General features: G+C 43.8%; 1 long non-coding RNA gene across 2 annotated transcripts; it reads left to right on the plus strand.

Annotated features, from left to right (window-relative positions):
* Positions 1-26,485, plus strand: LOC308597079. Of its 2 annotated transcripts, XR_014012823.1 has the most exons (4): positions 1-141; positions 14,625-14,776; positions 22,078-22,123; positions 23,942-26,485. It is a non-coding gene; the product is annotated as an uncharacterized lncRNA (long non-coding RNA). The 2 variants fall into 2 exon arrangements; XR_014012824.1 differs by lacking the exon at positions 1-141 and having other exon boundaries at positions 14,137-14,776.
* The last annotated feature ends 2 nt before the right edge of the window (positions 26,486-26,487 follow it).

A 26,487-nucleotide genomic window follows, 5' to 3' on the forward strand; every position in this document is an offset into this window, starting at 1 on the left:
TAGTGGAGTCAAGGTGATAGGCTGTTACAGTGCCATATGGTATTTACTTTTGGGCAGGGCTTTTTTTCAGCCGGAACTCAGTTCTGGCAGCTCTCAGGTGGGCACCATTGCCATTCTGAGAGAACAAGGGAAGTGTTCATGGCGAGTTCTTTTTCTAGAAAAATAGCACTGCTTTGGGGGGGGGGAATGCAAACTTCTAGGTTGACTTGAAAGCACAGAATCAGCAGCATGATGTGGATACACTGGAAGTCAGGCCTAGGGAACCTTATTTTCCCTTTTTTTGAAGGCCGAATTCCCTCAGAACTAGAGACAAAGGTGGCCATGGCCCACTTTTCTCTATCTTTAACCCTTGTTTCCCATTCCACTGTTGGAGGCAGAATGCATCTGAATGCCAGTTGCAGGAAACTGCAAATTGTGAGAGAGCTGTTGCACTCAGTCCCTGCTTGTTGTGGGCTTCCCTTGGCATCTGGCTAGCCATTGTGAGAACATGGCGCTGGGCTAGAAGGGCCTTAGGCCGGATCCAGCAGGGTTCGTCTTACTCCCCCCCCCCATGGTCACATCCACACCATACACACAGCTGTCAACCTTCCCTTTTTTGCGGGAAATTCCCTTATTCCAGCACCATTTCCCGCTGCTTCCTGCTGCTATCACAGATTGTTAGATATCCCGTAGACTGTCCCCGGGACAGGTGAGGCTGCTGATCCCTTATTTTCAAACCTGAAAGTTGACAGCTATGACCACACATTTAAAGCACGTAATAATCCTGAGAACTGTTGTTCACCCCTCACAGAACTATAATTCCCAACACCCTTAACAAACTACAGTTCCCAGGATTTAGGGGTGGGAGTTGTATGCTTTAAATATATGGTGTGGCCCATCTCCTTCTCACTTTCAGCCCCTCACTTTTCTACCACTCCTTTATCCTCACTCCTATTTTTCCTTCTTTGTCATCAGCATGAAATTAGGCTAAGGGCCACATGCGACTTCACTATAAGCTGCCCACTCTTGCTCAAAAGTAAAAGGGCTATAATTAAGAGACTGTTTCGGCATATCTAGTGACTATTATTATTATTAAAATTTAATACCCACAGATCTGTACCCACAGATCTCAGGGCAGTTCACAACATAAAGTTACAATATAAAAAACACAAAATACATAATAAAAATGAAAACAAAGACAACCCAATAATCCCCACTGTTGTGGAACATTTAAAAGGGGTATAAGATGTTAATCAGCCAAAGACCCCGTTAAAGAGGAACATTTTTGCTTGGTGCCTAAAGGTTTATAATGAAGGCGCCAACCAAACGTTCCTGGAGGCAGCGTTCCATAAATGGAGCCACTGCAGAAAAGGCCTTTTCTAGTGTTGCCACCCTCCAGACCTCTCGTGGAGGAAACAGACGAAGGAGGTCACAAACTGTGCAGCTTTTACTTTTCATCTTAGAACTGCATATCTTCATGCTGTATTGCAATCAGCTTTTGAAAGTTTCAAAAGGCGTTTCCCTTGTGGAACATGGGACCGGGTTTTGAGATATATCAATCCGAAGCTCCAGAAGGTACATAAAGCTTCCTAGCCACCACGTTTTTAGGACTGTGGTGAAAGACTCTGCATTTAGAACATCCCCGTGTCCCTTGCAGCATCATTGACTGAAACCTTCACCAAATCAACTTTGTTTGGCTCTTTCCCTGGTTGCAGTGCAGAGCTGCAAATTATATTTCACAGCTGAAGGAGTGATTGAGTTTGTTGACGTTCTGCCAAAACAGATTGGGAGAAGAAGGCTTCAACATTTCTTTGATCGTAGAAGACAAGCGGCTCTCATTATACGAAAGTGTGCTTGACAGGATGGAAGAAATACAGGAACTTAAATGCTAAACTCCCCCCATAAAATATAAATGGCTTATGAATATTTAAGCAGTGCAAAAATAGCACTGGGCTATCTGAAGGAGAAAGTAACATAAGAAATATTTTTAAATGTCATCTAATACCACTCACTGTGTTGACATTGTTTTTATTTTTATTGCATATTTTTATATATATTATAATTTCATGTTATGAATCACCCTGAGATCTATGGGTATAAACCAACATACTAATTTAATAAATAAGAATAATAATGAATAAAGATCACCTTGAGAAGTCTCCATAGATGCAAGACAGAGTAAAATAATGGCATGGTCTTAAAACATTGCCTGAGTCTGATTCTCCTCTTACAGGGTGAAGTGAAATTACTTTCAATCAGTTTGCTTATTCCCAGTTTATACTAGAGTAAATCAGGTGAATGAGACATTTACATTTTAATGATGTAAGGACATTGTTTTCCTAAGAAAAAGACAAACGCAGCATTTTTTTAAAAAAAAATCCGATTTGTGTGTGTGTACACACAAATAGAACAATTTCCTTTGCAAATTAAAACTTTGGATAAACAACATTGGATGTGCCTGCTTAGTTTGACCATGATGCTCTTGATATATTGCTTCTGGAATGAAATTTTGCTTAGGGCTAAAGGCATGTTATGCAGATGAAAGGCAATTGTTTAGCCAGCCTCCCTGCTGGCTGCTGGGAGAAAGGATAAGCAGGAGCAAAAATCTTAAATAGAAACAAGAGTCCATTAAGATATGAATATCTTGAGCAAAAGGTTTATGCCTGGGGAATCTTTAATGTTGGCACCCGCATTTTCTGTTACTTTTTCCCCCAGTTAACGCTGGGTAAAATTTTCCTTTCTCCACTGCCATGAGGTTTCACTACTACTTCAGAAAAACAAAAGGAAGATTCCACAGTACATAATAAGGCAATACCTTTATTAGGCCATTTGAAATGTCACAAAATAGTGTGCATGCTGTAAAGTACACTACCTTGTGACATGTTTGGTTGGCCTAATACTGTCAGGAGTCTGAGCCAGGAGTAGGTTAGTAATAAAGCACCCAATTTCACTAAAGTTAACTCTTTATTAAAAGAAAGCAAAACAGTGCAGACTTAGTGATCATAGCACCTTTTCCCAGTAGGTCTTGCCCGCTCTCTAAGACTCCGCCCCTGGGTCCTTCCCCAGCAACTTGAGGCTCGTTCGTCTTGTCTCTCTTTGCTCCGCCCTCCTCATTCGTCTTCATATTCTGGGAGACCAGGGGGAAGGGGAGCTAGTGACAGCAGGAGAGGTACTTCAGCAGCCTCTCCCTACTCCTCTTCAGCCTCCACTTAGACCTCTGAATCTCGACTGCCTTAAATTTGGTCTGGCAATGAATTGAGAGCTAGTGAAGATCTTGGAGCACAGGCATAATATGCTGAGATTCTTACTCCTTTCAGCAATTGTGCTGCAGCAGTCTGCACTAAGACTGCGTACACAATCCCACTTGCTCCAGCTCTAGCACTGATGTTTGAAGCCAAGTACACGCAACATTTGCCACAACCCAAAGGCATGCGGTAGTATTTATTGAGAAATACTCCTGTTTGGCGCACTTTCCCTTGAACCAGTTTCCATCTGATTGGGAAACTGAGTTGTGTACAATTCAGGAAGCCATTGCACATGTGCACATGCACAAATGTGACTTGAAATGCTGCAGGGGGGCAGGGGCAGCACCATGCCTTAGGCGAGGTGAAGCTATTTGCATCAGGTAGCAGATCTGACCCCCTCCTCAATCCTGCCATTGCACCAACACAGTCCTATTGCTCTCACTGTTGACACTGCACCCTCACAGCTGCTGCTGTGTTGCAGCGGCAGCACGGGTGCAGTCACAGATGAAGGTACAGTTGCAGTGATGGGGCTGGCAGCAGCACTGGCGCGACAGAGTGGGGACCCAGATCTGCTGGGTGCGGGGGAGGCTTTTTGCCTACAGTGGCAAAATGTCTCAGGCCATCCCTGAGCGGGGGAGAATGGCATTGGTGTGTTTCAAGTCACTAATGCATACCTAGTACAGCTGCAGTTTCTGGATGAAGAACAAGGAAAGCTTCAGATGGAGTGTATTGCATTTTTGACAAAGCATAGCCAACCTCCCTAGAACGAAACATTATGAGTGCACTTCCATAGCACACTCAACACTTGAATTTTACACATCTGTATGTACTATGCACACCTTGAAAGAAGGGTGCTCCTGCTACAGAAGGCCAGCCTTCAAGTAGGTTGCAGTCTCCACATTGTAATCAGGCAGCTGTTTGCCAACTAATAGGATTGGAGTGTGCCAACTGCAAAACAGCACGGGATGCAGCACTGAGGCATGTTTGGACAAAGAAGGAAAGGGATATAGTACTCAACAAAGGTGACAGATTGAAAGTCACTGGAAACTTCCTGGCACCCAGGAAAGAAATGGTTGAAGATGAGGCAGAATGATTTTGGCCACACAATTTTCATTTGCTGTTTTTGAACCTCTTTCAGGGCCTGCCCACCCATGAGTCAAGATGAGGTGACTGCCTCAGGTGGCAGGATCCATGGGGGCAGCAGATCCCAAAGTTAATCTTCCTTTCCCTCCTTGTTCCTGAAGAAGATTGTCCCTCACCCCTTCTTTTGTGGCAGGGACAGGGGTGCCATTTTGTGGTTCACTTTAGGTGACAAAATGTATTGGGTTGGGCCTGACCCTTATCTCACACCAAGTTTGCAATAAAAACATTTTAAGGCTACAATCCAATATTTAACTGGGAATATGCTCTACTGAACTCAGTAGGGCTTACTTCTGAGCAGACATATCTAGCATATGCTAAATTTCCAGCTTCTTGTGACTTGTCAGGAGAAAGCATATTGTTGGATTATGAACTCAATTATAAACATGTTCTTGGGTTATTTTAACAACCACAAGGCAAATGGTAATTCCAAGATATTCATTTGCTTGTGGGGCAGAGGAACTCATGGAATTTACATGGCAACCCGATGTTTGGTCAGTCCCTTCCTATTTTAACTAACTTCTTTTATTTAATTCTTAAATGAAAGAAAGATTTGAAAGTGGATCTCCCACAGGTTCCACCAAAGCCAAAGTTTTGGCTCAAACTGGTTGCTCATGTAAATAAAGGGCCTTCACAGCACCTCACTGCTTTTAATTAAGGCCCAATTTAAAAGAGGGTATTTAACCACCCTTCGCCATCAAACTTAAATCTGGTTCCAGTAATTAAAAGGATTTTCTTAATCTAGTTCTCAGTGTTAGGAGGCTCATTTCAGTTAGTTAATTAAAGACTGTTTCTTAAGCTATTCAGTCAAAGGAAAACAAAGGGAAAGAGATTAAAAAGTGTCATGGGTGGAGGGGGGAAGAATTGCATAAACATGGCTGAAATTATCAGTCGGCCTCTTTAATTAAAAGCAACGGGTCTAATTTATTACAAATGGCACACACATTCATGCTTTAAGCTGCTTTTAAACAACTTTCGTATACTTACGAATAAACTGCAGACTCCCCAGCTGTTGCAAAGATATAACATTTGTATAAATGAACTAGATGTCGTAACATGAAAGGGTTCAAAACTGGTGCATGGGGTTTCCTTGTTTTTATATGTTTTGATGTGGTGGTTGTGTACATGAATTGGACTTTGTAGATATTAGCTTTTCCTCCCACCACCACCCCAACCGAAAAGGATTACAGAGCTTTAGATTTAGGACATTTTGAATAATGCTTACTCTCTAAATGGATGTCACTAAAATGGGCAGGGGTTGAGCAATTGGAGGCATCCCTTCCAATAATAGTCTTTGCTTGAAGGGGGGGGGGGGGTTCCAGCATCAGAATTGACAGAGAGCCAGCACAAATTGTAAGCAATTGCCTGTCTGCTAACCAGCTCATATTGATGCCTCTCTGCCTCAGCAGAAAGGAACAAGGAGGAACATCTTATTCACCAAACAGCATCCTGTTGACAGAGACCCTGTAGGAAGGAAAGTCAAGGAGCATTACCTCCCTATGCTGCTCAACTTCTGCCCACTTCAAAGGTAGACGTGCTTCTGCCTGCCCTCATGGGCTGAACTGTGCCTCCATAAAGACTTAGGTTACATCCATGCTGTATATTGAAACCATTAGCAATCATGGAGAATCCTGGAAGCTGTAGTTTGTTCAGGATGCCGGTCAGCAACAAACTACAGTTCCCAGGATTCTCAATGACTGCTAAAGAGGCATAACAGTGCTTTAAATGTATGGCGCTGAAGCTGAGGAGGAATCATTGAACCTTAGGAATGTCAGCAATAGATGGGGTAGCTGAAAAGATGAAATACACCATTCCTGGTCAGCACAGCAGTGGGAATCCTTGAGCCTCACCAAGGCTGATGTGTTTGGGTGGAAGTGAGGTATTTTGTAACATAGGAAGCTACACCAAGTCAGACCATTGGCTCCCATCAAGCTCCATACAGACTCGCTAGAGATGAAGGATCAGGGAGGAAACTCAGATTTCATAGTGCAATCCCCGGATTGACAGATCATGTTTGGGAATGGGTTGTTTAAAAACAGGCAATTCAGCCATCCACTACCTGAAGAAGTTGGTACATGGGACTTATTGCCATCTGAACAGAAGTGCCCCGGGAGCAACAGGAATTGATTATGGTCCATCATTCTTAAAAAAAAATGTTGCCCAGCACAGAAACATGATAGGATGAATTTATTCCCATCACCATGCAGATCTGGGATGAACCAGACATCAATGGGTCCCTTCATTCCTACATCTTTACCTGGAGGTGTCAGGAATTGAACCTGGAACCTTCTGCACACTAAGCATATGTTCTACCACAGCTCTTCTCTGTTTTGTTTTTGCATTGTTGCACATAAAAAATGCCTCTTTTTTGCATTGGCCCTACTGGCCCCTGTAGTAGACTTTGTAGGAATGTTCAGGGTGGCAGGAGAGGATATATTGTTTATTAATATCCTTCCTAACTTGCGCTAGCAAGTTCCTTTGCTTAGCAGAGTTTACATTCTCCTCACGCACAGCAGAAATCTGGCTGCAGGTTTGTTAGAACCTCTTACTATTATGCAATTCATTCTCCCTCAGATTGAATTGTATGTTCCTGGTAAGATCCCCCTTTGAATCCCTCCTAAAAGAATAAAGACACCACAGTCTTATTCATAAGCAAAAAAAGAAAGTTTATTCACAACCAGGCAGAGCAATGTGTGATCCCTGAAGGCAGGCTTTAGGCTTCAAGTTACAAACTTACACTAACAGGTTTACTCCATAAGGGAGATGACCTGGGGGACTGCTTGGCTGGCAGCCAGCAGTTCATTCCAGGAAGTTCGCAGGACAAAAAGAAAATGGAAAAAGAGAGAGAGCCAGCATGCCTTGGCCTTTTACCAGGTCTGGAAAGGTCACGCCCACCCACTAGTCACATGCAAAGAAGGATGTTCCAGCCAGGAAGTTTTGACTGGCTGGACCAAACATTCCCTTGCATGTCCACTCTAGCAAAACAAGGAATGCTCCCAGTGGATTACATCCCACAGACTTAAGTAATAAAGCCACAGTGACACAATTTGGTTGTCCTATTGCCAAGGTTTTCACAGTACTATAACTGATGTGCAATAATATTGCTATCATTTGCACCAAAGAGAAAAGGCCATCAAGCATCAGTCTTCTTCCATCACACCATTATTTATTACTTCATAAGACCTGGGTCAATTCTTTGGCCTTCTGAAATGGTAAAGTAGCAGCAATGGTTAATGTAGGCAACTACAGATTGCACATGGATAGCCACAGATTACTAGCATTGCCTTTCTTAGCTTCCTGTTTAGCTTCACTCTGAATGCTGAAATTATCCAAATAGCAATGCCAAATGCACAGTAATTGGCGTGTCATGTAATTACATCAGTCACTACCAGTAATCTAACAGCTGTGATGTTACATGATTTCTTGTGCTTTTCAAGAACAACCTGAAGAATTGCATTCTAGCAAAAACCAAAGAGATTCTGTGGTGAGTACTTAAGATGCTATCTTTAGGTAGAAATGTTTGGCGTTGAGTCTAACAAGGAACAGATTTTATATCTACACTCATATTCATTATAAAACTTTGATGGCCTTTTATATATTGTAAGTAATAACAACAGTAAACAATGGGCACAGACATTTTTTAAAAAAATCATGTTGCAATATAACAAAACAACAATATACATTTTGGACAAGGAAGGTTTAGGGCAGGGGTAGGCAACGTAAGGCCCATGGGCCAGATGCGGCCCAATCGCCTTCTCAACCTGGCCCACGGACGGTCCAGTAATCAGCGTGTTTTTACATGAGTAGAATGTGTTCTTTTATTTAAAATGCATCTCTGGGTTATTTGTGGGGCATAGGAATTCGTTCATTTCCCTGAAAAAAATATAGTCCGGCCCGCTACGTGGTCTAAGGGATGGTGGACCTGCCCACAGCTGAAAAAGGTTGCTGACCCCTGGTTTAGGGCAACAGTGGGATGGGGATGATGTTGTTGTGTATTGAGTCAAAGGATTTAATATCTGTATTATTATTGTCTGTATTTGCATTAGGGTATAGTAACTGCCTTTTGGTTTCAAAGGGTACAGCCACTATTGGTTCATTTAAGCTGCTGTATTTGGATCCTCTGTCTTATTGGTTTCCTCCAAAAGGCAGGACTGTGATTGCCTGATATTGTTCCCTCCAAAATGTATCCTTTCTAGCTAGTTCCCTGTCCCTATAAATGTAGCTTTCCCCTCCTCAGTCTTCAGTCTTGTTTGCTTTAATAAAGAAGTGTTACTAGAGAACTGTCTCCAGCATATTATGTCAAGAGAGCTGAAATCACAAACCCCACGTCACAACAACTGGCAACGAAGGTGGGATCCGGAATGCTGAGGAGCAGTTAACCGCAGCCCTGCCTCAGAGTCCGGATTGCAGCTAAGAACAAGACTCACTGGCCAGCTGAGAAGTCGACCCTGCCACAGGACAATGGAGAGTCCAAGGGTATTGGAGTCCTTCCAGCCATCAGAGGCCCACACGTGGGAAGACTACGTCGAACGCTTTGAGTTCTTCGCAGTGGCTCAAGGGATCACCGATGCCAGCAAAAGAAGGGCCACATTCCTGAGCTACTGTGGGCCTGAGACCTTCAAGCTGGCCAAGGCATTGCTTGCTCCAGCAAAGCTAAGTGAGACATCTCTCAAAGATATTCTCGCCTGCCTAACAAGCCACTTGGCGCCTACTGAGACCAAGATGGCCCGGCGGATGGAGTTTCATAAGAGGCAGCAGCATACTGGGGAGTCTGTATCTGCATTTCTAGCTGAACTGCGGAAGCTCGCTTAGCACTGCGACTTCCAAAATCTGGAAGAGACTCCTGGATCGGTTTATCGGTGGTCTGAGCAGCAAGAAAGCCAGAAGACACACCTTGCTTCAGCCTTGAAGGAGGCCACCGCCACTGAGAATTATGAAAGAGAGGAGCTTGATGCCAGTCGCAAGGCCCCTAAGCCACAGATAGAAGTTGCGCATGCCATGGACGAGCTAGAGGCTACTCCGAGCCGGAGCCCAGTCCGTGGGGTCGAGTCAGTGCGTCAGGCCTGCACAGTGCACAAAGATCACCGAGGCAGGTGTCCAGGTTGTGGCGGAAACCATGAGCGGAAGAGTTGTCGTTTCCGGGATGCTATGTGCCGGACGTGCGGGAAGACAGGTCACATCGCCAGGGTCTGTAGATCGGCGGCGTTGGGAGCGACAGGAGCACCTAGACTGAAGCATCGCAGACTGCCCACAGCAACCCATTTTCTAAAGGACTGCCACTACGTAACGGAGATCAACGGGAGGGTCGTGCAGTTCCCAGTGCAAGGCAAGGCACACGTCAAGGTGAAGATTGAGGGTCAGCAGTGTGACATGGAGGTGGACTCCGGATCTGGATTCACTATCGTGTCGGACCAGACCGCGAGGACATTCTTCCCCAGGGGTAAGTTGCCCCCTCTGGAGCCCTTCCCGGCAACCTTGCAGTCATACTCAGCGGGCCGCATCCATGTTATGGGAATGTGTGCCGTGAGAGTTCAGTTCCGGGACAAACAGGCTGTACTCAAACTGGTGATTGCGAAGGGCAGTCGCCCCAGTCTCCTGGGCACTGACTGGTTCCCCGCCCTGGGACTGAGTATATCAGGGCTTAATTCAATCCAAACCTGCCCTGAGATGAGCGAGGCATTATGCAAAGAATTTGCTGGTCTCTTTAATGGAAAACTGGGTTGTTATAAAGGGCCCCCTGTTGACTTCGAGTTGGACCCTGGGATGGCCCCAATCCGACTCAAACCAAGGCGAGTGCCATTTGCACTGCAACCCAAGATCGAAGCAGAGCTGGATAAATTGGTCAAGCAGGGAGTTCTCTCACCTGTGGACTCTGCTAAGTGGGAGACTCCAATCGTCACGCCCCTTAAAGCAAATGGGGAAGTCAGGATCTGTGCAGATTACAAATGCACTATCAATAAGGCACTCAGGGGAAACTCATACCCCATTCCAGTCCATAGGCGCCGACTCCATGGGGCCTGAGGTGGCCCGAGCCCCCTCAAAAATTTGTTGGGGGGGGGTTCTGCCCCCCCAATAATCTCGGGCGCCCCTCCAGCAGAGCGCCATCGCCGCCCCTCCCCCAGCCCAAAATGCACAGGGTCGGGCTGCATGCCTCTTGCCCTCCCTCCCGAGCAAAAGCTCCACCCAATTTCCTTCGGAGCTGATTAATAGGCGCAGCACGCTCTCCCCTATTCGCTCACGAGGAGGCGGCGCCACTTTATTTGCATATTCATGAGCCTATTTATTATTCATGAGCTTTCATTTATTATTCATTATTTATTATTCATGGGCTCCCCCAATATTTTTTATAAGTCGGCGCCCCTGTTCCAGTCGTATCACATCTGTTGGCTAAACTGGCTGGGGGCAAGGTGTTCTCCAAAATTGACCTGGCACAAGCTTACCAACAGCTGCCAGTAACCCCACAATCAGCGGAAGCACAAACTATTGTTACACATAAAGGGGCGTTCAGAGTTAACAGATTACAATTTGGAGTTTGTGTGGCCCCAGGGATTTTTCAAGGGCTCATGGAACGCCTGTTAAGAGGTCTGCCGGGGGTCTTGCCATTTTTTGATGACGTTTTGATTGCTGGAAAAGACCCACAGGAACTGGTTGCGTGCGTCCGTGCAGTGTTGCTCAAGTTCAAGGGGGTGGGGTTGCAACTGAAAAAGGAAAAATGCAGTTTTGGGGTGCCAGCTGTGGATTTCTTGGGGTTTAAAATTGATGCATCAGGCATCCACCCCACAGATGCTAAGATTAAGGCCATCATCGAGGCACCACGACCACAGAACAAGACGGAGTTGCAGTCATTCCTGGGACTTATTAACTTTTATCATTCGTTCTTGCCCCAGAAAGCTTCGGTAGCTGAACCATTACATAGACTGTTGCAGAAAAAGAATGTGTGGCGATGGGGGCAGGGGCAGCAGAAGGCTTTTGACTCCTTGCGAGGAATGCTGAGTAGCAGGAGCGTCCTTGCTCATTATGATGAGTGAAAGCCGCTGGTCCTGGCATGTGATGCCTCCCAATACGGCCTGGGGGCGGTGCTGAGTCATAGGGAACCGGATGGGTCGGAAAAGCCCATCTCTTTCTATTCCCGTACGTTGTCGCCCACGGAGCGCAACTATGCTCAAATTGACAAAGAGGCGCTTGCAATTGTGGCAGGAATCAAAAAGTTCCATGATTATGTGTACGGTCGCCATTTCTACATTGAAACGGACCACAAACCACTGTTAGGGTTGTTCAACCTGAACAAACAAACGCCACAAATTCTCTCCCCCAGAATGTTGCGTTGGTCTATATTCCTGAACGGGTTCCAGTACACCTTGACCCATGTGCCGGAGAAACGGTTGTGCCACGCTGATGCGCTGAGTCGATTGCCCCTCCCTGGCGGGAGCAATGAGGATCCCGCTCCAGCGGAGCACATAATGATGCTGGAAACACTTCCGGGGGCTCCTGTAACAGCTACTGATATAGCTGAGAAAACGAGGAAAGATGCTGTTCTCTCCCGTGTGCTCACTTGGGTGGGGAGGGGGTGGCCAGGTGGTCCGCATGAAGACAAATTCAGGCCTTATGCAACAAGGCAGCACGAGTTGTCCATGCATAAGGGGTGTCTCCTGTGGGGAGATAGGGTGATCATTCCAGCACCACTGAGAAACAGGGTTCTTGAGACGCTTCACATGGGACACCCAGGAATGGTCAGGATGAAGTCGCTAGCCCGATGTTATGTGTGGTGGCCTGGAATGGACCAGAACATAGAACAATGGGTATGAACATGCAAGGCATGCCAAGAGGTGCGGCCAGAAGTGGCCAGAGACCAGTCCACTGGTGGGAGCAGTCCAGATCTCCCTGGAGCCAGCTGCACTTAGATTTTGCTGGGCCATTCCAGGGGAAGGTCTTTTGGGTTATCGTTGATGCATATTCCAAATGGTTAGAAGTGGCGATGGTCCCGAGCATGGCATCAGTTGCCGTAATCAAGGTGTTGAGGCAGCTGTTTGCAACCCACGGGTTACCTGAGACCATTGTATCAGATAATGGGGCAGCTTTTGTATCCCAAGAATTCAGGGCATTCTTGGCTGATAACTTCATAAGAGGGGTCACATCCGCACCCTTTCACCCATCCTCCAATGGGCAGGCTGAGCACATGGTAAGAACAGCCAAAGAATCCATTGCGCGCTTAATGGAGGGTAACTGGTCAGCTCGCATCGCGCGAATGTTATTTTTGCAGCATGCGACGCCGTGTACTGCGACGGGCAAGTCTCCAGCTGAGCTGCTCTTAGGTAGAAGACTGGTAACGGTGCTGGATTATGTCCACCCGGATAAAATGCCAAACCGTAATTCAAGAGCAACCCCCCAGGCTGAGACTGACACAACAAGGTATCTCGGCCCTGAAGATCTGGTCTGGGTGAGGAACTATTCACGAGGTTCGCGGTGGGTGGCTGGTGTGGTCACCCGGGCTAGTGGACCTGTGTCCTATTATGTGACCTTGGAAAATGGGCAAGTTTGGAAGAGACATATAGATCAGCTGAGGCGCCGGGCGCTCAGCAGGAAGGAATCAGACAATTCATCCCTGGCTAACGACGCAGAGCTGCAAGACCAGAGTGAAAATGGCCCAGAGGTGCAGTCACCAGGGGCTTCAGCAAATGAACCAGGGTATGCTAGTCCTCATGATGACGAGGTACAGGTAGGGGACCCTGAGATGTCTGGGACTCCATCTGTTCCTGACGAAACCCCTATAGCAGCCCCTCTACCACAGGTAACACCCAATCCAGAACCGGCAACACCTGTTGTCAGGAGATCAAGTAGAAGTTGTAGGACCCCACAGTACCTGAGAGATTACGTCTGCTGTGCTCACTAGGGGGGGAGGGGTGTTGTGTATTGAGTCAAAGGATTTTATATCTGTATTATTATTGTCTGTATTTGCATTAGGGTAAAGTAACTGCCTTTTGGTTTCAAAGGGTACAGCTACTATTGGTTCATTTAAGCTGCTGTATTTGGATCCTCTGCCTTATTGGTTTCCTCCAAAAGGCAGGACTGTGATTGCCTGATATTGTTCCCTCCAAAATGTATCCTTTCTAGCTAGTTCCCTGTCCCTATAAATGTAGCTTTCCCCTCCTCAGTCTTCAGTCTTGTTTGCTTTAATAAAGAAGTGTTACTAGAGAACTGTCTCCAGCATATTATGTCAAGAGAGTTGAAATCACAAACCCCACGTCACAACAGATGTCACCTCATTAATGGAGAGACAAGATGGTGCAAACCCCCATTTTGCTCTAGTGTTCTCCCCTTCCATGCTGCTTGGGTCACACTGAAGCTACACAGCCCAGCTAGAGATCTGTTCAAACTTGGGTCCCCAGCTGTTGGACTACTGCAACTCCCATCATCCCTGATTACTGGTCCTGCTAGCTAGGGATGATGGGTGTTGTGGTCCAACAACAGCTGGGGAGCCAATTTTGAGAAACATTGGTTCAAAGCATGGAAGCTCAGGTGTGCTTACAGAGATCCTCTGACCACAACAGGTTGTCTAATAAATCCTGGGAGCCTGTCTGTAGTTTGCACATGGAGATGGGGTTACTTATATGTGAAATGGAATGCATACAGAATTTTGGAGTAGATTATGATGATTCCCCCTCTTGGCCATGATATCTAGGAACACACAGCACACTGTTTATTTTTTTTCACTAGTCTCCAATCTTTCCTCCAAGGAACTCAAGGTTGTGTACACCCTTCTCTCCCCCCCCCATTTTATCCTCACAACAGCCCTGTGAGGTAGACTGGCCCAAGGTTACCCAAGGAGCTTCATGGCTGAGTGAGAATTGAACCCTGGCCTCCCAGGTCTTAGTCCAGCCCTCTAACCGCTATACAACACACATAATTTATTCATTCCCATTTGCCATGTGGCCAATACTGGCAGGGGCAAGGAAACTTACTATGCAGGAAGTATTCACAGTACCGTGAATGTTCCAGCTTGTTATGGCATGAAAGAGAGTTCATCTCTAGACTTGCTATTTTCAGCATCTCCCAGGGTGAGCTTAAAATATAGCTCAGCTTTTAATCTTAGGTGAACTGTGTCACATCTATGTATTTCTGTGGACACTGAGGTGCTTTTATGGAGGCAAGGTTCTGTTCCCTACCTTGGAATAGTAGCGGTGCAATGAGCAGAACCAAACCAGCCTCATTTTTTTTTAAAAAAAATAGTTAATTCAACTTGGATTGTTCCTGTGTTTTCAGAACAATACTGCATCCTGGCTTCTCCTAAAATGATATCAGCACAGACCAAACAGAAGCATTACATCATCAGAACGATCTCTCATTGGATGGTCAATGATGCAGCAACTTCTGTTCCCTAGCAACTTCCCAGGGTGTTTTAACTCCTTTTGCAGGTATGCCACATAGCACAGTAAATCACTTTGCAGGAATATTTTTCAAAACCTTTAGCTCTCAACCTCTCATGCTCTTAAATTCCTAGAGTAAGTGGCTCAGGCCTTCATAGATAAAACATCTATACACAGCGTCACATTTTCCATATTTAAGGGGGGGAGAAGGGGGGTTATGGTGACTGGGGGCTCTTGTGCACTTCCCAAAACACCCTGTTTCCCCCAAGAAGGGATGCATCAAATAATGTGACTGAAATATTGTGGTATCTTAAAGATGAATGCAATTATGATGACATAAGCTTTTTGTGGACTACTCTAAGCTTGTGCAGTTTCACATTTTGAATGAACTCATTTCCTGCCTTGGGCCAGTCACCAACTCTCAGCCTAATCACATGGCTGTTGTGAAGATAAAGTGGTATAAAATGGCTGTAAAAGTGTGAATACCACAGGCATCACAGTTCTATTCCTTTGACCCAAGTGATGCATCCTTATTCCGTAGAAGGTTTTTTTGAGATGGAGGAGAGGACATAGAGACAACTCCAATGCTTTAACCAGTCTGGCTTGATTATTTACCGTAGATGCCTAAATTCCACTTGTGTTCAGGTAGGTTTACTGCCAAGGTGCATGTTCACAGGGGTTTGATTCCTAAGAGGAGTTGCCTGGGGCCTATAGCTAATGGGGGCAGGGAACTGTGGAAAGCAGTGTAATCTGCTCTCATTTATTGATTGATTGATTATTATTTTTTTACTATTTCCTATTTACTTTTACAGGCAGAATAGTAAGGGGGGAAAACACAGAGTTGGTATTTTCCCTAAATGCTCAGTAAAACCTGCACCCACTTTCTAATGTTCTGTCCCAAAGTCAAAATCATTGAGATACCTAGCTGGATTATGAAATGTTATAGAATATTTTAAAATTTTATTTAGACCAGAAAGCTTGGTCAGCTCACTCTGACCAAGGTGAGCAGTCCAAAGTCTCATATGCAAAACCACATGCTCAGGACAATGAGTAAAACAGAGTCCTTGCTCTGGCTTGTGCACCTTTGAGGCAGAGAGTTGAATCATAGAATTGTAGAATTGGAAGGGACCACAAGGGTAATCTAGTCTAACACCCTGCAATGCAGGAATCTTTTGCCCAACATGCTTGACCCCACGACCCTGAGATTAAGAGTCTTGTGCTCTACCAACTGAGCATTAGGTATGTGCAAGCATTTGGAAATTCAGTGTTTCCATCTGGACTGGGCTCCATCTTTGCCCTTCCATTTTCTTGACTACTAGTTCTGTAAGAAAGTATGTGAACAAATCAAATTATTTATTATCCCTTACAATGGGACAACCTCACTCCACTGTTAAAACTGGAGGAAGAGGGCTCATGCAAAGAAAATAGTAACAACAACAGCAACAACTTTATATATCACCCATCTTACTGGGTTGCCCCAGCCACCTAAAACATTATTGGAATATATTTTGTTGATAGTCTAATGAAAAATATTTTTGAATACATTTTTATTTTAGTCCTCTGTCAAAAACATTTGTGCAAAGATAAGCTCAGTGGAAGAGCATGTGTTTCATATGCAGAAGGCCCCAAGGTCAATCCTGGCACCTCCAGGTCAGATTGGGAAAATCTCCTGCTCTGAAACCCTAGAGAGCCACTGCAAATCAGTGTAGACAATACTGAGCCAGACAGACTAGTGATCTGACCTACTGTGAGGCTGCTTCCTATGTTCCAGGTGTCGTACATATTAACGTTTCTATGAAAATTAGACCACTAGTCATTCTGTGCTAATCACCTCAAGTAGAGTAAAAACACAACCCGGCAAATCTCCTTCCTAACAACCCATCAGTTGCTAATGGATTTTCTGCAATGCGCTATATATGCAATAAATGTCAAACAATGCCTAATGGAACTTTGCCTGTAAAAATATTATTTCCCCTAGAATTGCTGGAACCTGCCATTACTTTGACTTATTAGAACATTAGAGAAATTGGGAGTGACTATCATACCTTCTTTTAAATCTAGGAAACAAAGCAAGGACCCTTTATTCTGGGCCCCCTCAGAATTCTGCAACCACCCTCCATCTTCCCTCCTTGTTCTCCGCAACCAGATTCTCCCATGCCCTTCAGATGACCAAATTACTTCTTTTCATGCCAAATACATTTTTAAGAGGCATTGCCTAAGCTCCAGCTAAGGCTTTTTTCTTTTCTTTTTTTTGTTTTCTGATAAGGGATTTCATTAATGGCAATTCTGATTTAGTTGTACACTCTAAACATAATTGTACACAGTGTTTTATGAGAGCTTATAACAATGCACTACATATGCAGAACTTAATTAAAACAATGATTACGTTCAGAGGAAATTGCCTTCTGATGAAAAACTTTTAAAATACCAGGAAGGATGTTATTAGAATGTGGCATGTCTGTGAAAGGGCTGGAGGCCTCACAGTTATCGGGATATTGTCGTTACCACTGTTCTGCCTACAGATTATTTGCATTTGTGGCTTGCTGAAAAGGAGCAAAGTTATTCAGCCTACAGGTTATGTGGTCATGAATAAACATATAGAAGCCTGTCTCTGATAATATATATATTTTTCCTTAAACAGGAAAGAACTACCTTCCCTGTGGTTTGCATTTAATTTCTGTTATGCAACGCAGATAAACAAGCAGCCTCTGATTCTGTTTGCCGCTTGCTCTCCTACTGACTCTCCTGCAGGAGAAATCCTGTCTTACGCCAGGGGTGGGGAAGCTTTCTCAGCCCAAGGGCTGCATTTCTTCATGGAGAACCTTCCGGGGGCCACATGCAAAAGTGGTCAGAATAATAGGTGTGACTCTTATCAGTCTCACAGTTCAAGAGTCCATTCCAACAGGGGAAAGTACTCACATAGGATGCAGAGCACAGTCTGTAGGTATGTGACTTGAGGAGGGACCAAGGCCTAGGAGAGTCCTGGGGGCCTGACAGAAAGCCCTGGAATTTGGCCTTCAAGGCTGAGGTTCCCCCATTCCTGTCTTACACAGTTGTTTTTCTATAGTGCTTCAATAGGTTATTTTTCCAAGAATGCGACTGGCCTACTTGCCCACTAAAAGTTCTTAAATTGACTGTCCTGCAACCAGCATCTTCTTGAACCATAGGTAGGGCCAAGGAATGGATCTATCATATACACACCATACATGCCTCTATAAAATCAACAAATAGCCAAGTGTTTTGTTCTTGGTAACTGTGTTTCACCTGATACAATCCACGTCCCTGCAAGCCCCCCAAAAACAAGGAGTATGTGTTGCCATAGGTATATGGTACACACATACTCTTAACATCCTTCAGTAAAGCCTTGTTCAAAGTACTTTAAAGATTAAATACAAGAATAACTGTCTTGGTGGTCATTACTATGCTGTAAAATGTCTGGCTCAAGAAGGCCACTTGGCTTGTCCTCTGGCTTCTTTTAGAGGAATAGTCAGCACATCTATTTAGGCAAGCTTTTGTGCTAGCAGCTGGTTATTCTTTCCCCCCCTTTTTTTGCAGCTCCTTCATAAATAAGAGAGCCAGTGGCAGATCAGACTAAAGATCCAGCTAGTACAACATCCTGCTTCCCACAGTGGCCTATCAAATGCCGCTGAGAAGCCTACAAGCTGGGCATGGAGGCATAAGACCTCTCTCATTGTTGTTCCACAGCAACAGATATTCAGTGACCTCTGACCTTGGAGGGCTCATATAGCCATCATGACTGGCTAGCATTCATAGACTTGATATTTTATTCTGCTTTATTGTAATTTAAGAAAGGTGGGGAGAGTGAAAAGGCCATGGTCACCCAGCGAGCTTCATGGCTGAGTGAAGATTTCAACTTGGGCCTCCCTGGTCCTAGTCAGACACTTTATTCATTCATTCATTCATTCATTCATTCACTCTCTCACACATACACAATCACTATTTACACACACACACAGAGAGAGAGAGAGAGAGAGAGAACAAGTTGGCATACAATATAAAAATATAATTCAACAGCACAACCTTGGTTCTCGAACGGCTTAGTTGACGAACAAATCAGCTCCTGAACGGCGAAAACCCAGAAGTAAGTGTTCCAGTTTTCAAACGTTTTTTGGAAGCCAAACGTCCGATGCGGCTTCCGCTTGAGTGCAGGAAGCTCCTTCAGCCAATCGGAAGCCGTGCCTTGGTTTTCTAATGGTTTCAGAAGTCAAATGGACTTCTGGAATGGATTAAGTTTGAGAACCAAGGTTCCACTGTAATCTAAATAATAACAGCAATAAATACGAGATGGTTAAAAAAAGCAACAATGCAAAGTCTGAATAGCACAAATTTCAAACAGCATCTAAAAGAAGGCAGGAATGGCTCCTGATAGACTTCTACCACCAAATATTTCCACAGGGTAGGCTCTGCTACACTAAATGCTCCCCAATAGAAGATCTCACTGATTGAGGTGGAACATGAAGAATCAGCCAGTCTTTAAAGTACTGCGGGCCCAAGTTGTTTAGGAGGAGGATTCTTTCCATCTGCAGCTAGAAATCCCTCTGTGGCTATTTCAGAGGAAACAATTTCCTTTCCTTTCATGCCACCGAATGACATAGGTATCTTTATGCGCCCCAGGTATCTTTTCATGATGCCACATTCGTTGAGGGATGTGGTGAAATCAGCATGAGGTTAAAAAAGATATTTGGGGATAGTTTCAAGTCAATCTAAGGCGGCATCACAGCATCAGTACCAGCTGCCTTTCTGTAAGATAACGATTTAATGGCCTCTTCGGTTTCAGCCATATAAGATTCCTGGGCCAGAAGCTGATTGTATCACACTGAGGTAATTCCTGTATAGCCTTTTAGCTGGCAAATGAGTCATGATTCAGGATGTTCTTAAAGGGTTCTACCCCCTAGAATTTGATTCTTATCAGTGAAAAGAGTGTTACCATTAGAGTTCATAGGGGCTGAACCTAGACAATGTTATTAACTGTTTATTGAGCAGAATGGCCACATATGTATCGCCCCTCCAAAAGAGGACAGAATATGACAGATTTTCATCATATATATATATGCTACTTAGTATGTAAAGATGCAAATTTAGAAAAAAAATACTGCAATCTGAATAGAAATACAATGCATCTTGCTATAGGGGGAAAGACTGTAGCCAAGTAACCTGTCTGCTGTCAGGGCACTCACTATTGACAGGCAACTTTAAGGTCCCTCCTCCTTGCCCTTCCTAAACTTATTTATCTTTAAACTGGCATTGGACCCTTCAAGCAGAGGATTTGTTCAAATAAAGGACTATGAATAAAACAGCAAGGCATCAAAATGAGCCCCAATGTTCTTCCATTATTGTTGAATAAAGTCTGTTATATTATCTGCAAAGTTATGACCAGAACTTGGCATTATAGCTGTTGAAATACTGCTACAAAAAACTTTCCTTCCATTGCAAATTGAAGGTTGAGAGGGGGGCATTCTGATTATGGCTATGGTGATTGCAAAGGGTTAAAGCCCCCGTCCCCAGCTCTGATCCAACATAGCCCCTTCCATACTGGTTATTTTGGGAAGAAAAATCTCTTGCACCAATGACAAAAATGTTATGTTTTGCCTTGAAGTCTCCATGTCACTCTTCAGAGCTGCTTGGCGGCAGTTACTGTGGCTTGAGATGTTATAAAGCCTTCTCTTAACTTGCAGTCTCTTAACTTGCAGACAATACCTCCTCCTTGGCCTCACTGGAAAGCAGAGCAATACGTTTGGCACCAGCTTGGCTGCAGGAGTTGCCAGAAGGAGGCATAGAAGACACCATCCAAGCAGCTTAGCAACTCTACTCTACTCCCAACTTTTTTGGTGCCCCAGTCCAAACTTTTAGACTGGCTTCAGACCTGCAAGGGATGACCTTGAGCACCGCCTCCTGTGTGCTAGGAGGACAAAACGGAGCATCACATTGAGATCCCTCAAATTTCCATCCATCCACTGTCCTTGGGAGCTGCCTGACCTTGCCAGCTTTCGGAACTGACCACCACAACTACACAGAGGTTTCCACGTATTCTTGCAAAATTCTTCCAGCCCTTCTGACTGGTGGTGCAACAGCTGGGATAACGATTATCATTTATGTGTTGGATTGTATAATTCCACTGAAATATATCATGAGTAGCACCCGGCGTGAAGCCAGCCGTGAGATTTTTCTGTGAAACCATGCAGCATCAGCACATCATCTCAGAGGACATTCCCCAGTACCACCTAGTATGCGAGTGTAAAATAATAGCAGCTGAAATCTGACGGCATAAGAGGAGGATTAGCAAGAGTCTTTGCTGCAGTTTCTCCTGCTTTCCTTCTTTCACGGCTCCCCACCTCTTCAGAGATAAAGATTATGGTTGCTAAGGTAACTGATCAAAGTAGCATAGGGGAGAAAATGTTGCCTAAATTAGTTCCTCCGAGCACTGTTAGTTCCAAAGCGTAGCCCAAACCTGATTATAAGGGGCCTGTAATTTACTTAACCAAACACATTAGAATGCCTGGTCGTGTCTTACACACATTTCTGCTCCTGAGGTTAACTTACACTCTTAACTGTGGGGTCTCCAACCGAAAAGGATGCCCTCCATTTGTGAACTGTTATGGAAGTCACATACAAGACAGATGGCCTTGTTGTCAATATGCACATTTTAGGCGCTGGAGCACATGGAATCTTTTGCATTTTTACAAAGGGAGCTTTGTGTGCTTAACTCAGGTGGCACATGCATGCTTTGCATGTAGAAGAGAATCAGTTCAATCCTTGCCAGATGCCTGTTGGCAGGGTAGGGAAGGTCCTGTGTCTAAGACCTTGGAGGACTGTTTCAGTCAAAAAAAGATGTGGACCAGTGCAATGTGGACCAGGGAGTTGATTCTATGATTCTAAGACAGTCTGAGGTTGGGATGGAGGAGAAATTTAAAGATGAACTTACCTAATTCATCCTTTCTGAATCAAACACAGACAGTAATCCTTTAAATTTTGCACTTCTCCTGATCTTGCAGTGCAGCTGCCCAGCCAAGTGATGTGTACAAAAAATGGACATACTGTTGTAAAGTGTGCATACAACATACAATAATATTTGGGGGGAGGAGGATTGCTCCCAGAAATGTGTACATTAGTCTAAACTGCATACAAAAATGGGTTTACTAAGAGAAATTGACACCAAAATGCTGGTGAGTTTTCATGAGGATTATTTTAACTAACATTTGCAAATTGCTGCAGAAATATCGAGAACTGAACCAACAAGTTGGCCCATCCCTAAGTCAGAGGGCCGAGCTCCATGCAGTGCTAACTGTGGAGCCTGCAATCATGTTGTTGTCTTCCTTGTTTGATTACAGGCATTGGGACAAGACAATTTTCATTGGTAACGCAGCATCTGAAAAGGTAGGCTTAACCCTCTCCATTGTCACCATGATCACAATGAAAATCCCGCCCCCGCCCCCCGTGCTGCAGTTAGGCTTAGAAGGAAAGACTTCATTGGCACCAGTGGTTTTGCTTTGGCCATGGCCACTTCTGGCAAGTGGGCATCAGAGGGTTGCCCTGTAGTGAAGGTAGCCACCCCTGGCCTAGGGATGAAGTATGCCCCCATTGTACATTGAGACAAGGATTGGCCTTGGCTTGTTCTTGATGTTACCTCTGTTCTGTTTGGCACAACACATTGCTGCCATCAAGCCCTTGACCTGGACCAATTATAAGGAGCATGTGATTCCCAAGTTGCAACAGCTACACTGGTTGCCAGTCCATTTCTGGGCACAATTCAAAACGCTGGTTATGACCTAGAACAGAGTCTTTTAATATGTCTGTAGGGTGGCAACACGAGAATGGGCCTTTTCTGCAGTAGCTCCCAATTTGTGGAATATGTTCCCCAGGAAGGTTCGCCTGGCGCCTTCATTATACACCTTTAGGCACCAAGCAAAAATGTTCCTCTTCAACCAGACCTTTAGTCAACTAGCATCCTATAAAATTTTAAATGTGTTTATGGGAGGGAGGCTGTTGGCTTGTTTTGTTCTTGTTTTTATTATGTATTCTGTGTATTTAGCTTGTATTTTTATGCTGCAAACCACCCGGAGAGCTACAGGTGAGGGGCAGTATACAATTTAATAAATAGTAATAATTTCTTAATAAAAACTCATATGTAGAAATATGGGGAGAAATTGCACCTCAGAAGGCTTAAAATAAGAGCCTCCTGTAACATTAGAATACTCTGCATGTTTCAGTGTGCAGTCTTTAGCTCTTCAAATGTTTATGTGATCACATTTATGATTCCTGAGAACCTGAACATTGTTTTTGTTGGTTTGTTGTTGTTTTAAACAAAAAGAGTGTCCTTCAAAATAAGGGTACTTAAGAGTTGATCTCCCTTCTTTAATTTAAAAATAAATAAACCCCAAAGGCCTCCCTAACCAAAATTAAGTACCGGTAATTTTCAATCCAAAATTAAGTGTATTTGAACTACGTGAAATTTCATTCAGAAATAAATTAAGACATTGGGACTCAAAACATACCTATCTTTGACTGGATTTCACAGTTTGTTAACCGAAAGACTAAGAATGCTTTTGAAGTTCAACTCATCCAAATTTCTCCCTGGACTTTAGTGTTTTGAATTTCATGGTCTCTTATTTCTGCACTGCCACCAAGGCTTTCAGAATTTACCATAGCTTAGTTGATTATTTCCAAATTTTTAACATAATGCAGTGCATGCAGTTTACCGCAGCTTTCTGTTCCTTTATGTCTTATCTACCACCACCACCCTGTAAAAAACAAAAACCAACCACATCTATATGATTACATCAAGATTACTGTGTCATAATGCTGACTTTGCCATTTCCTGAGCAGATTATCCCATGATGGCATCAGAATTCTTTTTGTAGTTTTACCTGTGCGCTTGCATGAATACATAAAACAATGTAAAAAAAAGTGGATTTGCAGAAGAGCCAATGATCAGAAAGGGGCCCATCCCTGATTTGGACTCGATGAGTGCTAAGGAAATGGGAAACTCAGCGTTATTTACGACACATTAAAAACTAAAAGGCATGCATTTTATAGAAACCCACATTATCTTTTTTTCCCTTCTCCCCCTCAGGAATAATACTGCAGGATTTGACTTGCATAATTTCCTTCTGAAGTAATATCAGTCACTAAGCCATGCTTCAAGAGCTATGGGGCAGGGGGATTTTTACAAACTCTTGCATTTCCTGTCCACAGAGCTGTCTTAAAGCTCCTGTCATTTTAGCTGTTGAACTTTCAGAGCTAGTTCATAGCAAGAGTGACAGGACAGGACAAAGGGGAGCATTCCAAGTGTAACTGAAGCAGACATTTAAAGGAAATGTGCAAGCTCCTTGTTGGAGATGCCCTGTTTTTTGTTAAGGTGAGTGTCTAAATGGACCCAAACATTTCTGCTAGTGAAATAAAACCTCAGGAGAACTTGTTCATTGAAGAGAAAATCTCTAATAATTTATTGACCTTCAGTTTCACATTGTGAAAAAAAAATGCAGTTTTACAAAACCTCAGAATGTAGTAGCAAACAAAGAGAGACAACATAGATATTTTACTTCTTCACTGGTACGGCTTTCCTCCCCCCTCCCCCACCCCCGTTTTTTTGTACGTGAACCGCATCTTCAATTGTCAGACAAGGGACACTATTCAGCTCTAATCACTCTTATTCAGACAGGTGTCAGGCCTAGAAAAAAGGGCCTACACAATTATACCAGAAGTGGTAGGCTGTCCTTTGTTCCACGTTTCCACAGCAACCACCCCACAAAATAAGAACTTTTCTCGTCTTATGCCAAGGTTTTTGTGTGTACTCTGGTGTGAATTGCATTTCTCTCAGAAGTGTAGGGTGTTTTTCGGACTGGAATCGCCAAGTAGTAAGCCAGGATTCCCACGTCTATTCAAAGAGCGGGAACCCAAAATATTTGCCTGCAGGGCTAGGGGCCACCCTGGTTTTTTGTTTTCTTCAACCTAGGCCCAGGAATTAAATCCAAGGACTTGAAAGCAAACCACTACTTTGAAATACAACTGTGGAGACTTCAGGCGCTTCAGGAAATTGGATGGTATTACAAAACAGATTTGTGTCATAAGCTAAACAGTTATAGAGAGAGCTGCTGCAGACAGGATTCTGTCACATCCCTAAACAAAGGGTTTTGAGCCATTTACTCAAAACACCTAGGGAGTAATGCATGCCTGTGTTAATTGAATGCAAAAACATGATTATAGTTCGGCAAGGCTTTACAGGTTACTTTTTCTTTTATGGGAGGACAGAGGCACCTCCAAACCAAAAGTGAGAGACAACCCTTGCATAAAGGGTTTGTGGTGGTAGACTTTATACAAACCAAATTTAAGTTTGGGTAGTTTTTTGTTTGTTTGTAAAAGCAATGTTCTATAGCTTTCCCCAGGTTTTTAAGTCATCCACTATGCATTACTTGAAAGAGAGTTTCCAAACTTTCACAATTTCTTACTAAACTTACTGGCATTTTATGTTGTTGCTGTGTAGAAGAATCCTTTTCAGAGGCAACTTCAGCAGTGATTCTTAAACTAACAAACAGTAAATGCCAACAGCCCTTTCTAAAGCAAAGAGTCACCTGCAGCAAATCTTATCACCTGTCCTACTGCACCCCAGTGCAGCTGTCCTGAGGGTACTGGCCCTCAATAGCCAATACACTGAAAAATGATCGATGGCATCTAGGAACACTTTCATTTTTCCTCCACCCCAGGCACTCGGTACATTTGAATCAAAGTTTGAAAAGAGTTTTGTTCTAGAATCCACTCAAACAGCCTCCCTTGATACAGCTGTAATACCTGAAAATGTCAAAGCTGGTCAAAAACATGCAAATCAAAACAGTGGTCTGCAAATCAAACTTTATGGTGCATACTGTTCAGTGTTTCTTAAAAACCTTTCTGGCTAGCCATGCTAAGAACCACTACTCGCTATTTGCAAAATTGCACACACATCCATTTCTCATTAAAGCGAATAGGAATACATAAGAAATGCACATAATTGAGTCTGCAGAATTAGCCTATGGCAGCATGAGAAGAGTCTTAAGACTGATAATGCCATCCTAAACATACTTACTAAGAAGTAAGCCCCACGCAATGCGGTGTGGGTTTACTTCTGTGTAAGCACTCAAAGGAATGCAATGTAAGATTACTGTGTTTCCCATATGGTGAAGAGTGTGAAGAGTTGAGCTACATCATCATCATTATGTAGGCAGGCATCATCATCATAATTCCTTTTAGGCATGCATGCATGCATTTTAAAGTAATTTTGCTTATACAACATTAAGACAAGACAACCAATCACGATGAGGACTGGCAGCTTTACGCTGGTTGAGCTGCACCGATTCTCATGGATAGCACAACTAAAAGTCTGGCAAAGATACAAAGTGTGAAAAAACAAACAAACCAAGAATGGAATGATCAGGCTTGAAAGTAAGAACTAAAAAAATAAATTCCAGGGGATGGGACTTTGATCGGGATCCTATGTGATGCTTCCAGATAGTATGCATTTGAAAGCTTAACTTGCTAATTAATGAAGGAATTATTATTATTATTATTATTATTATTATTATTATTATTATTAAACCAATGCTTGAGCAACTTTTCTCCTTTGTCATCCTAACAATCATGCCAAACCTTGTAAGACACTGATGGTGTGTGTGTGTGTGTGTGTGTGTGTGTGTGTGTGTGTGTACACAATTCAAATTCAAAAATGGATGGACAAAGAGTTGATGTTAATTTTAAAAAATAGAGGG

The sequence above is a fragment of the Podarcis bocagei genome (assembly GCF_964188305.1).
Source record: "Podarcis bocagei genome assembly, chromosome: 11".
NCBI classification, from domain to species: Eukaryota; Metazoa; Chordata; class Lepidosauria; order Squamata; family Lacertidae; genus Podarcis; species Podarcis bocagei.